Consider the following 10,537-nt stretch of genomic DNA (forward strand, 5'->3'; position numbering starts at 1 on the left):
TCTCCTCCTCCAGAAATTATTCACTGAGGTTCCTTCAAAGACTGATTTGTGATCTGCCATGGCTAAGAGGGCCTCCCTGCTCTGGGCTGGGGAACTGATGGCTTTAATTCAAATGAGACGTAAAATTCAGGACATCCTGAGACCGAACCCCGCCTACGGGTTTTGCCCTCTGATATATTCCTCCTCGAATGCGGGGTCCAGACTCTCGCCCTCTGCCTGGAGGTGGGAAGAGTCCGTTTTCAGGCTGGCCCTGGGTTCCAGAGCTGGCAGTGCCCGCTCGTGCCTGGGGGCACTCACCCAAGCCTCCGCAGGGAGCTTCTGGGCTGGGGGTGGGTGGGGGTTGGAGGGAGAAGGGCTTGCGCTTCTTTTTCTTTCCTGGGCAGAAGCTGTGGCTGTTGCCAGCCATGAAATCCAGTTACTACTTTCTTCAGTTCATGGAGAGCTATTCCCTCCATGGTTTCTTCAGGACAGAGCTGAATCACAGGGCTGTGAGTTGATTTCACATCACATGTTGTGCCTCTTAGTCCTGCTACATGGGCATTTCATAGGAAGGTGTAGTGGCTTGGGCAAATCTATAACACCCATTTCCCTATAAAGAGCAACATTAAACGAGGCTGGGGACTCCTTTGGGATGATGCTGAAGGTCCACCGTGAAACATTCCCACGAGCCCCGATGGGTTTGAGCTGGTTCAAGTCCTTCTAGAACACTTAACGTGTAATACTGCAAACATCTCTCCCACGGCTTTTATTCGCCAAGAGTTTATGAACCAGAGAATTTAGCCCTAGCCCCGGCTCTCAAGCAATTCCTGTTGAAGGGACAGATGAATGGACATGTTTTCCTTCGAAGACGTGCCTGCCTCCACTCTCTCTGCCGTCCAAGACTGCCATTAGGCAACACTCCCACGGACCGTGAGCCACGTTTCGAGTGCCAAGTGCAAGGAGCAGTGCCCCACGCCTCTCCTGTCCCTGGCCCAGGGCTGCCTTAGAACCCACTGGACAGCCCAGACTGCGGGAATTAATTTGTTCTGGGTTTATCACCTGAATAATAATTCAGAGCCCGCCATCTCCTGGAAGGCAATTCAATGTGCAGGGCCGCGCAGGTTTGGTGAGGCTGACCTTGGAGCCAGGGCTGGCTGGAGTGAAACGGGAAGAAGTTCAACAGCTACCTTCAAAAAAATATTCAGGACACATAGTGAGGACATTTTTTTCCACATTTCCCTTGGATAAAAAGAAAAATGTAGCCAATAGCTTTGTTCTCCTCCTTGCAGGTGCTTTCCTAAATCCTCAGTCTTCCTAATGGAACAGAGAGTTCCACTGCGGCTTCTGCTGATTGATAAGCACAAGGAGCAGGTGCTTGAATTAGATGTACCCAAACACAGCGAAAGCTCCACTCACCCTCCCTTCTTCCCCAGGTAACTTTGAGCCTGATTTAAAAGGCAAAGAGTTTGAACAAACAGCTCTTCAGAAAAAAAAGAGTTGCAAATTTGGCAAGAAATTCCAAACTGTTTGAATGTGCCTCAGAACCCCAGATAAAAAGCCACAGCTGCCCAAGTCCTTCCCTAATTACATTTCTGAAGTTGGACATAAAACAATTGTGTTTCCATTATCTTTCCCTCGAGGTGGGTTCTATACGGGCCTCGGGAATCAACTGCAATATTCAGCATAAACTTTTCCCGCAAGAACCCTGGTGTCAGATCGTTACGCTGAATTTCACTTGTTAGAAACTAATGGGAAATCTGAGCACAGATTTGATCTACTGTGAGCTTCCTTTTCGCAGCTAATAAAACCAGTTCCCGGGAAGATGTGGCTTTGAAATCAGACACCTTTCCATTTACTCTGCCATTTATCCCTAAATAAAATTGCAAAGTAACCAGAGTCAACCTTGCATCAGTCATAACTTGAATGTGGGAATGGGGTGAAGGGGCAGAGATGTTCTGAAAGGTCCAAAAGCAGCAGCACCTGAAGAAAATGCCCTGATTCTCTGAATTCACTAATGGGATGACAGGCCCAAACCACGCCTTCACATCTTTGAACTGCTGCAGTGTTTAGGGTGCATTTCAATCATAAAACCCAATCAAACAAATGCTTTTATTTTTTTAATAGTATTGTTTCTTTTTTTATTATTATTTATTTCTCTCCTCTTCCCCCCAGTTGTCTGCTCTCTGTGTCCATTCACTGTGTGTTCTTCTGTGACCCCTTCTATCCTTATCAGCGGCACCTGGAATCTGTGTCTCTTTTTGTTGCATCATCTTGCTGTGTCAGCTCTCCATGTGTGTAACACCATTCTTGGGCAGGCTGCACTTTCTTTCACCCTGGGTGGCTCTCCTTATGGGCACACTCTTTGTGCATGGGCCTCCCCTACGCGGGGGACACCCCTACGTGGCAGGGCACTCCTTGCGCGCATCAGCACTGCGCGTGGGCCAGCTGCACATGGGTCAAGGAGGCCCCGGGTTTGAACCTTGGACCTCCCATGTGGTAGACGGACGCCCTATCCATTGAGCCAAGTCCACTTCCCCAAACAAATGCTTTTAAAGTTGGTGAGCACTTTAAGTTTTTATCACAAAGTCAATATGCATTTTATACAACTCTGAATAAAGTAAAAATGACCCAGTGATTGTCTCCTCCAAATTCCATTCTTGGAGGATCACTTAATTTCTTACGTGTTCTTTTTTTTTGGAATTCACTCACTTTTTATTGTTGCATCATCAACATCCTGCATAACTCACTTGCATGGGCACTGGTTCACTGCACAAGCACTCGGCATACTATGTGGGCACTCAGAAGACTGTGCGGGTACTCGGGCCACCACGCAGGCACTGGCTTGCTGTGCGGGCACCGGCTCGCTATGTGGGTGCTTGCCACGCAGGCACTTGGGCCGCCATGTGAGCACAAGGCTCATCACACAGATACATGCATTGGCACTCGGCTTACCATGCAGACTCTCAGCTCACCACACAGGCATGCTTTCTCTTCTCCTTTTTCACCAGGAGGCTACAGGGGTAAAATCCGAGTCCTCTTCATATGGTCGGTAGGCAGAGGCCCTATCACCTGAGCCACACCCACTTCCCACGATTCACTCACTTTTGAGGAAAAATCTGCATAAGAAAATCAGAGCATCCTGGAGAGTCATTCTGATTCCATCTCCTCCAGCTTATCATAGATTTCACCCATGTAGGTGTCAGCTTGCAACCTTCCTCTACCCCCCAACTTCCTTTAAGTTTATCATCCAGTCTCTAGATCTCTGAGGCAGCTTGGTTTACTTATTTCATGTCAGAGAGGTCATGTAGTATTTGTCCTTCAATGTCTGGCTTGCTTCACTCAACATAAGGTTCTCAAAATTCATCCATTTTATCACATGTGTGTGTAGTGTATTCCTTCTTATAGCTGAGTAGTAGTCCATTGTATGTATATACCACATTTTATTGATCCACTCATCTGTTGATGGGCATTTGGGTTGATACCAACTTTTGGCAATAGTGAATAGTGCTGCTATGAACATTGGTGTGCATATATTGGTTTGTGTCCTTGTTTTCAGTTCTTCAGCAGTGGAATTGCTGGGTCATACGGCAAATCTATAGCTAATTTTTTGAGAGAAACTGCCTAACTGTCCTCCAGAATGGCTGGATCCTTCTGCATTCCCACCAGCAGTGGACGAGTGTTCCCATTCCTCCACATCCCCTCCAGCACTTGTGGTCTTCTGATTTTTTGATAGCTGCCAGTCTTATGGGAGTAAAATGGTATCTCATTGTAGTTTTGATTTGCATTTCTCTAAAGAGTTAGTGATTTTGAGCATTTTTGCATGTGATTTTTAACCATTTGTATATTTTCTTTGGAGAAGTGTCTGTTCAAATCTTTTTCCCATTTTTTAAATAGGCTATTTGTCTTTTTATTTTCAAGATATAGGAATTCTTTATAAATGCAAGATACAAGTCTCCTATCAGATATATGGTGTTCTTCTAATCTCTCTTATTCTGTCCAACACAACCTCATTTATTTATTTAAAATATATGGATTTCTTGATGTTATTTCTTACCAAATATACACAATTTGACCCCTCATTTCCATCCCCTCATTGCTCCAAATGTCACCCTTAAGTGTTAGAAAAAGCCATTCCTTAAGACTCTTCACTGCAATCAGCCAGAAAATTGTCATGATAAATCCAGAATTCCATGATGACCGTGCACAGGAATGCTGCCCCCAGGGTGGCACAGTGCACACCCTGCCTACGGGGCCTGGGTCTTCAGTTCCGAGGTCCGCGTGTCCAGCCGCTCTCTCCTGTGCCCCTAAACAGAGGCCCTTCCCTGGTTCTGCGTAAAGTTCACTACACAGCGGCTCTGGCTGCTCAATATTTGCATATCTCCAGGGGAGCCTAGAAGCCCTCGGAATGTTCTCTCTGTCAGTGATGGATAACGTGGCTGTGTCTGCCTGCGGCAGTGGGGCATGTTCTACAAGCTTCTCGGAACTTACTGGATTATTCTGGCAAATATTGAGATGGATGATGAACCAGGGGCCTGAGCTTCCATCACTGTGGCTGGCTGCAGAACACACTGGACCTGCGGGACTGGCCCTGGACCGCAGGCTCAGGCGGGCTTCCCTCGGCCAAAATGTTTCACCAAGTCCCTGGAGGCCCCTGCTGGAGAGCGAGCGCCCTGCCTCGGCGGCTGGAGTGGGAGGAGGCTGGGAACTCGAGCCTGGCCTCTCTGGGCTCGGCCTGCTGCATGCCTTTTCCTTGTTTCTTCTAGGTATCACCTGGCTATCGTACACTTTTGCTGTGGACTGGACCTGTTGCGCAGTTTAGGGAGTGCTCCCAGACGTTTGCTAAGCTTGAGGGTGGGTCTGAAACTTGCTTTATTTGAAAAATTAGAGGCAGGGAAGCAGACTTGGCCCAGTGGTTAGCGCGTCCATCTACCACATGGGAGGTCCATGGTTCAAACCCCGGGCCTCCTTGACCCATGTGGAGCTGGCCCATGCGCAGTGCTGATGCGTGCAAGGAGTGCCCTGCCACACAGGGGTGTCCCTGCGTAGGGGAGCCCCATGCGCAAGGAGTGCGCCCCGTAAGGAGAGCGGCCCAGCACGAAAGAAAGCACAGCCTGCCTAGGAATGGTGTCGCCCACACAGAGAGCTGACAGAAGAAGATGAAGCAACAAAAAGAGACATAGATTCCCATGCCGCTGACAACAACAGAAACAGACATAAAGAACACACAGCAAATGGACACAGAGAACAGACAACTGGGGCAGGGCGGGGGAGGGCAGAGAAATAAAATAAATCTTTAAAAAAAATTAGATGCGATAAATCTCTCTGAAATTTATAACAACAACAACAACAACAAAACCTCTAAGAATTTTTTATAGCCACCTAGCTGAGTAGATTGCAATTGTAGTGACGGCTGTTGCTCCATGGTGGTGTCAGTTTAGCCCAAACAAGTGAAAATTCCCGTTACTTTTAGCACCATGCCTCCTGACAACATGACCCAGTGTCTGAGGGGAAGGGAGTCCCATCATGAGGCGCTTTTATATAACAGACAGAGAAATGCTCTCCTTTGGCTTTTGTGATGTCCCCAGGAGGGAGGGGTGCTGCCCCCATGCTTTACGATGAGGCCATGCAGCTTAAGAACCAGTGTGTAGAAACTGGTGCCATCCGTGTAAAATTAAATCCTTACTCATTACTTATATATGACATGTACAGGAGACAACAAGTGTGCATTCCATAGGTATTCCAGAAGAAGGGACACCAGTTAAAGCTTGCACAGCTAATGCTAACAAGGACTCATAGATATTTTTCTGAATTTATATGTTAAAGAAGGGCATTTTAGGGTTTTAAAATTAAAACTACCCCAGCATAGCAGACCTCAAGTCCTATCACTCTCGGCTGTCTACATAACGCATGGTCTCCTACCTCACTGAGATTCTGATTTTCTTCTCTCAGTGGGCACCACCTGGACACGTGAAAGGCGTCTTGGCCTAGAGGAGGAGGGGGAGCCTTTTGCTTGCTGTGGATGACAGATTAACTTGAGCAGCTCCGTCCTAGCCTGGGGACTCCCTGGGCGGCCAGTGGAGCCCCACTGCTTACATGGCTAGGGGTGGGGAATTACAGACAGGATCATCGCAATCGTTTATCACACCCTGACGTGGAAGTGCATTAGAAATCCAGACCCGTGACTTCCCCGGACAGCCGCATTAGGAAAGCGCGACTACCAACTCCATTTCGCAGCTGAGAAATCGCAGCTAAGAGAGGTGAAGGAACTCACTTAAATTAAGAGAGATTAAGGAGCCGGGCTTAATCCAGGCAGCCTGAAGGCAGGGCCCACACGGTCCCCCTCCCCCCACCTGCCTCTGGTCAGGGGTCCCTGTGGGAAGTGGCTGCCGAGCAGCCCCAGAGGAGGCTTTCACTGCTTCTAGCTATAATATTTAAGAGCATCTGAATTCACCTCAGCAAAGACGAGGAAAGATGGGCAACCGAATTTTCAAATCTGCAAAGAACACACGCGCACGCACATACTGTATCTCCAGGCTGTTGGAGTTTAATTAAGAAAAACATAACGTCGATTTATGTATTTACTTTGTCTTATGAAACAGTGGCTCCTTGGGGAAGAAAGTAGACGGATCCTTGTATTCACTCTGGAGCCTCTGTGGAGGCTTGGCGCTGTGCACCCCAGAGGAGCACGCTCTACGCTTCACCCGTCCCTGTGAGGGGGACTCTTGTCAACAGGACCTTGGGACGAGGGACTTCAGTTAGGGTGTGGCCAACTGAACCGGGGGTTCCTGGTCCTACTGCTGACGCCTTGTAGGGAAGGCCCCAGAGAGAGAAGGCTGGAGGGAGCGGCCTGGAGCTGGAAGTCAGTGGAACCCACCAGAGAAGGGAGAGGCCAGGAGAGGCAGCCACGTGCATGGCCATGTGACAGAGGAGCCCAGGGCCCAGGATCGCCGGCGGCCGGCCCAGAGTGCCACGGTCTGCTGGGAAAGCACTGCCTTGATGACGTCTTGATTTTGCATCAAAACCACAAGCCAATAAATCCTTGTATAAGCCAACCCATTGCATGATATTAGCGTTAGCATCCAGGAAACCAAAAGAGTCGCTATAACTTAGAGACTCAAATTATTGCCAAAGGGAAAGGTACTTTATTGTCTCAATATCTGCTCAGCAACAATCTTGGGGATGCAAAGATTGTTAGAGAAAAGGAAAACAAGCAAAGGAAAATTAAAACAAGCAAAAATAAATAAGGCCTGATGGGAAAGGTCAGGAAGGGAGGTCCTGGAACTGGAGAGCAAGAATTCATTAGCCGCAAGGCCAGAGAGGCCAGAGGGGACCAGCAGAATTTGGAGGAAAAGTAGCCCAGTCAAGGGCCTAGAAGACCAGGCAGATGATACAAACGAGGGAGTTTGAAGGAATTTAAGGAAAGCAAAAGTTCTGATTTGGCAATATGGCGGAGTAAGCCCCAATGTCCTTTTACAAACATCTCTACATGTTGGGTTTATGAATATGCATTTCTCTTAAATGCATAGGAAGTCATATAAGAGCTGGAAATTCACAGATCCTAGGAAAATAGCAGCGGAAATCCAGAGCAAAATGACAAGGCGCGTGGACAGTTGTTTCCAGGTGACTTCACCTCTGGAAAAACCCACTGAAAACTTGTCCACTTTGCATATTGGCACACAAGTTAGTTACCCACCATAAGCCCTTTGTTTTTTTTTTTTTGAATCTAATCAAAATCCATTTTAAACCATCCTGTCCTATCCTTTCCTTCGAGGAAGCAGGACTTTTTGAGCATCAGCTGATTCACCAATTAATCCTATGCATCTCCTTCTTCTCTTCTTTGCTCATTAGATTATACTTTTTTTTTTTTTTTTTGAGGTACCAGGGCCAGGAATTGAATCTGGGACCTTGTATGTGGGAAGTCAGTGTTCAACCACCAAGCCACATCAGCTCCCTTGAATTGTTTTTTGTTTGTTTGCTTGTTGTCTGTTTTCTTTGTTTTTAGGAGGCACCAGGGACCCATCCTAGGACCTCCCATGTGAGAAGCAGGTGCTTAACTGCTTGTGCTACCTCCGCTCTGGATTCTATTTTTTAAAATATTAAAATCATCACATTAAAAGCCTGATGCTTAAACATCACCTTTCAAATGCCAAGCTCAACTTGTCAGCCACTGCACTATGTGTTTTGTTGCAGTTCATCAAGGCAGCAATTTAGAATGTCACATTACCTGATGCCAATCTTTATAATTTTGAGAAACAAGAGGAAGGATGGGGGTCTGCAAAAGGTCTATGAAATACCTATGTACCTCGGAGGAATTGACAACTGAGTGAATAAGCAATATCCTACCAACAAGGAACAGGATCGGTTCAGCCACTGGCCAGCTTGGTATCCACAGGTGCTTTTACAAGTTCTCCTAAGACTACCAATGCCTCCTCGTTCATATTTGTTCAGTGACTGACTCAGTGACAAAATGGAAGAATAACTGAAATTTTACAGACTGATCTCTCTGGAGAACAATTTCCTTAAGAGCAGAATACTAAAATGTTTAGAAAATTTGAATATTTATCAAGCTGTTTCTGCAAATTTTATCTGTAGCTGAACAAAATTAATATTGTGAGAGAAATATATTAACATGTGTAAAAATATAAAAAGTCATCTCTATAAGAATCTCCATTATTTTCAAGTGTACATTTTCAGTGATTGAAATTTCAAAGAAAGATTCTCCCTTTGGCAATCGAAGCTCTGGACTCCAAATACAGTTGCATTTCATTATTCATAGATGAAATACCATAGAAGCTTGGCTCTTGTTAAAGGTACATATTTTCGAATTAACAGGTTTCAAGACAGGATTCAATTAGACTCTGCTCCTGGGAAAAAATGGGCAAACTGTGCTTCTCTTTAACCTCAGTTTCTTTATGTGGAGAAATCTCAAGCTACCAATATGTTTCTGCCTGGGAAAATGAGAGCTTACATTTGACGAGCACTGATTTGGATTGGTGAAGACAATCCAAATAAAATAAAAGCTAAATTAGGGACAAAGTGTTCATAAACTATACTTTTCCATGGAAAGGTCCATCAGACCAATTTAAATTAGTTTAATTGAATATGCTGATGCACTGAACCTTTCTATACCCTATCTTTGGCACACAGTTGTATAGTTGATGGAACTAAGATTCATTGAGCGGCTTCTATACAGAAGGTTCTTTCCCAGGCGTGCGGAATGGGGCAATCAGGAAGGCGGATTTGATCCCAATTTGGTGGAGCTTATATTCTAGCAAGAAGACCAACATTACTTAAGGAATTATAGAGTAAATGACTTAATTCAAGTTAATGTTAGTAATAAAATTACAGTTACTTACTATATGCCAGAGGCTGTACTAAATACTTTACATTATATATATATGCCTGAGTAAAGGCAGCACTGTTAGTCAATCTCACATTTTCCCAAAGTAAATTTTATCTACATTTCTTGGTTTCTTTGAGCTGAGTGACTGACATATACTCGATTTCTCAAAAGTGTATTTTTTCCATTTACTTATGTAGGTGAATTCTGCACAGGCGTGGTTCTGCTATGCATGGATTTTAATTACCAGAGCGCAGTTAAGCAACACCAGCCCCCCAATACCGTGCCAGTTGCCATGGCATGTTAGCTCTGAGTAGGTGCGGGCTTCGCCGCCAGCTCTTGGCCCACAAATCACCACGTAAACAACAGATGCCAGGTCAGTGCCAATGACATCGCTTCTTTCAAAGTCTGACTGTGATGGGCTGTGCAGCCGGGAGGCTCAGTCATACACAGACAGCAAAGCATGCGTTGGTGTCACCTCGGAGCCTCCCGGTGATGAGCTCATGGGATGTTTTACAAAAATGAGTAACCAAAGGAAGGAAGTGGCCACCAAAGATGAAAGGCGGCAAAGAAAAAGAAAGTGATGACTCTGGGAGTGCAATCCGATTCAAGCCTCAAAGTGGCTCTGGAAGAGGCAGCTGACCATGGAAATGGCAACACCAGCGCTGTCCCAAAGGCTGTGGGTGGAGAAGGAGGAATAATCCACACACGGGGGAAAGTGACCGAACAAAAAGGATGGCGACCTGGAGCAAGCAATGCTGGCAAAAACTTCACAGCATAGAAAGCAAAGAGGGCAACATGCTGGAAGCTGATCCAAACTCAGAAAGGAAGGTGACAATTGCTAACACATACACAAGATGCTCGCACGGAAGCTTGAGATGAGAAGGCAAGGACTGTTCAAGCTGCTCTTGAAAAGTTTTTATGAAGAAATGCAATGTTTCAATTGTCCAGGTTTCTTATCTGTTAAATTATCATGCACTAAATATCACTTTTTTCATTTTCCTAGGCTGAGAGTAAGAGTTTTTAAATGTTTGCAAAAAATTTTAAGTCACAGAACAATCGTAATTTTTCCCAGTGATCATGACGATTACTTTGCAGGGCTTCAGCTTGAATGACCCTTGTTTCCAGTCCCACACGCCCATGCAGATGTGGGTGTGGACTGCCCGTGTTCATGCCAGTATATACATATATTAATTAATCTATTAATTTTGATTAATT

This window comes from Dasypus novemcinctus, chromosome 19 (assembly GCF_030445035.2).
Source record: "Dasypus novemcinctus isolate mDasNov1 chromosome 19, mDasNov1.1.hap2, whole genome shotgun sequence".
NCBI lineage: Eukaryota > Metazoa > Chordata > Mammalia > Cingulata > Dasypodidae > Dasypus > Dasypus novemcinctus.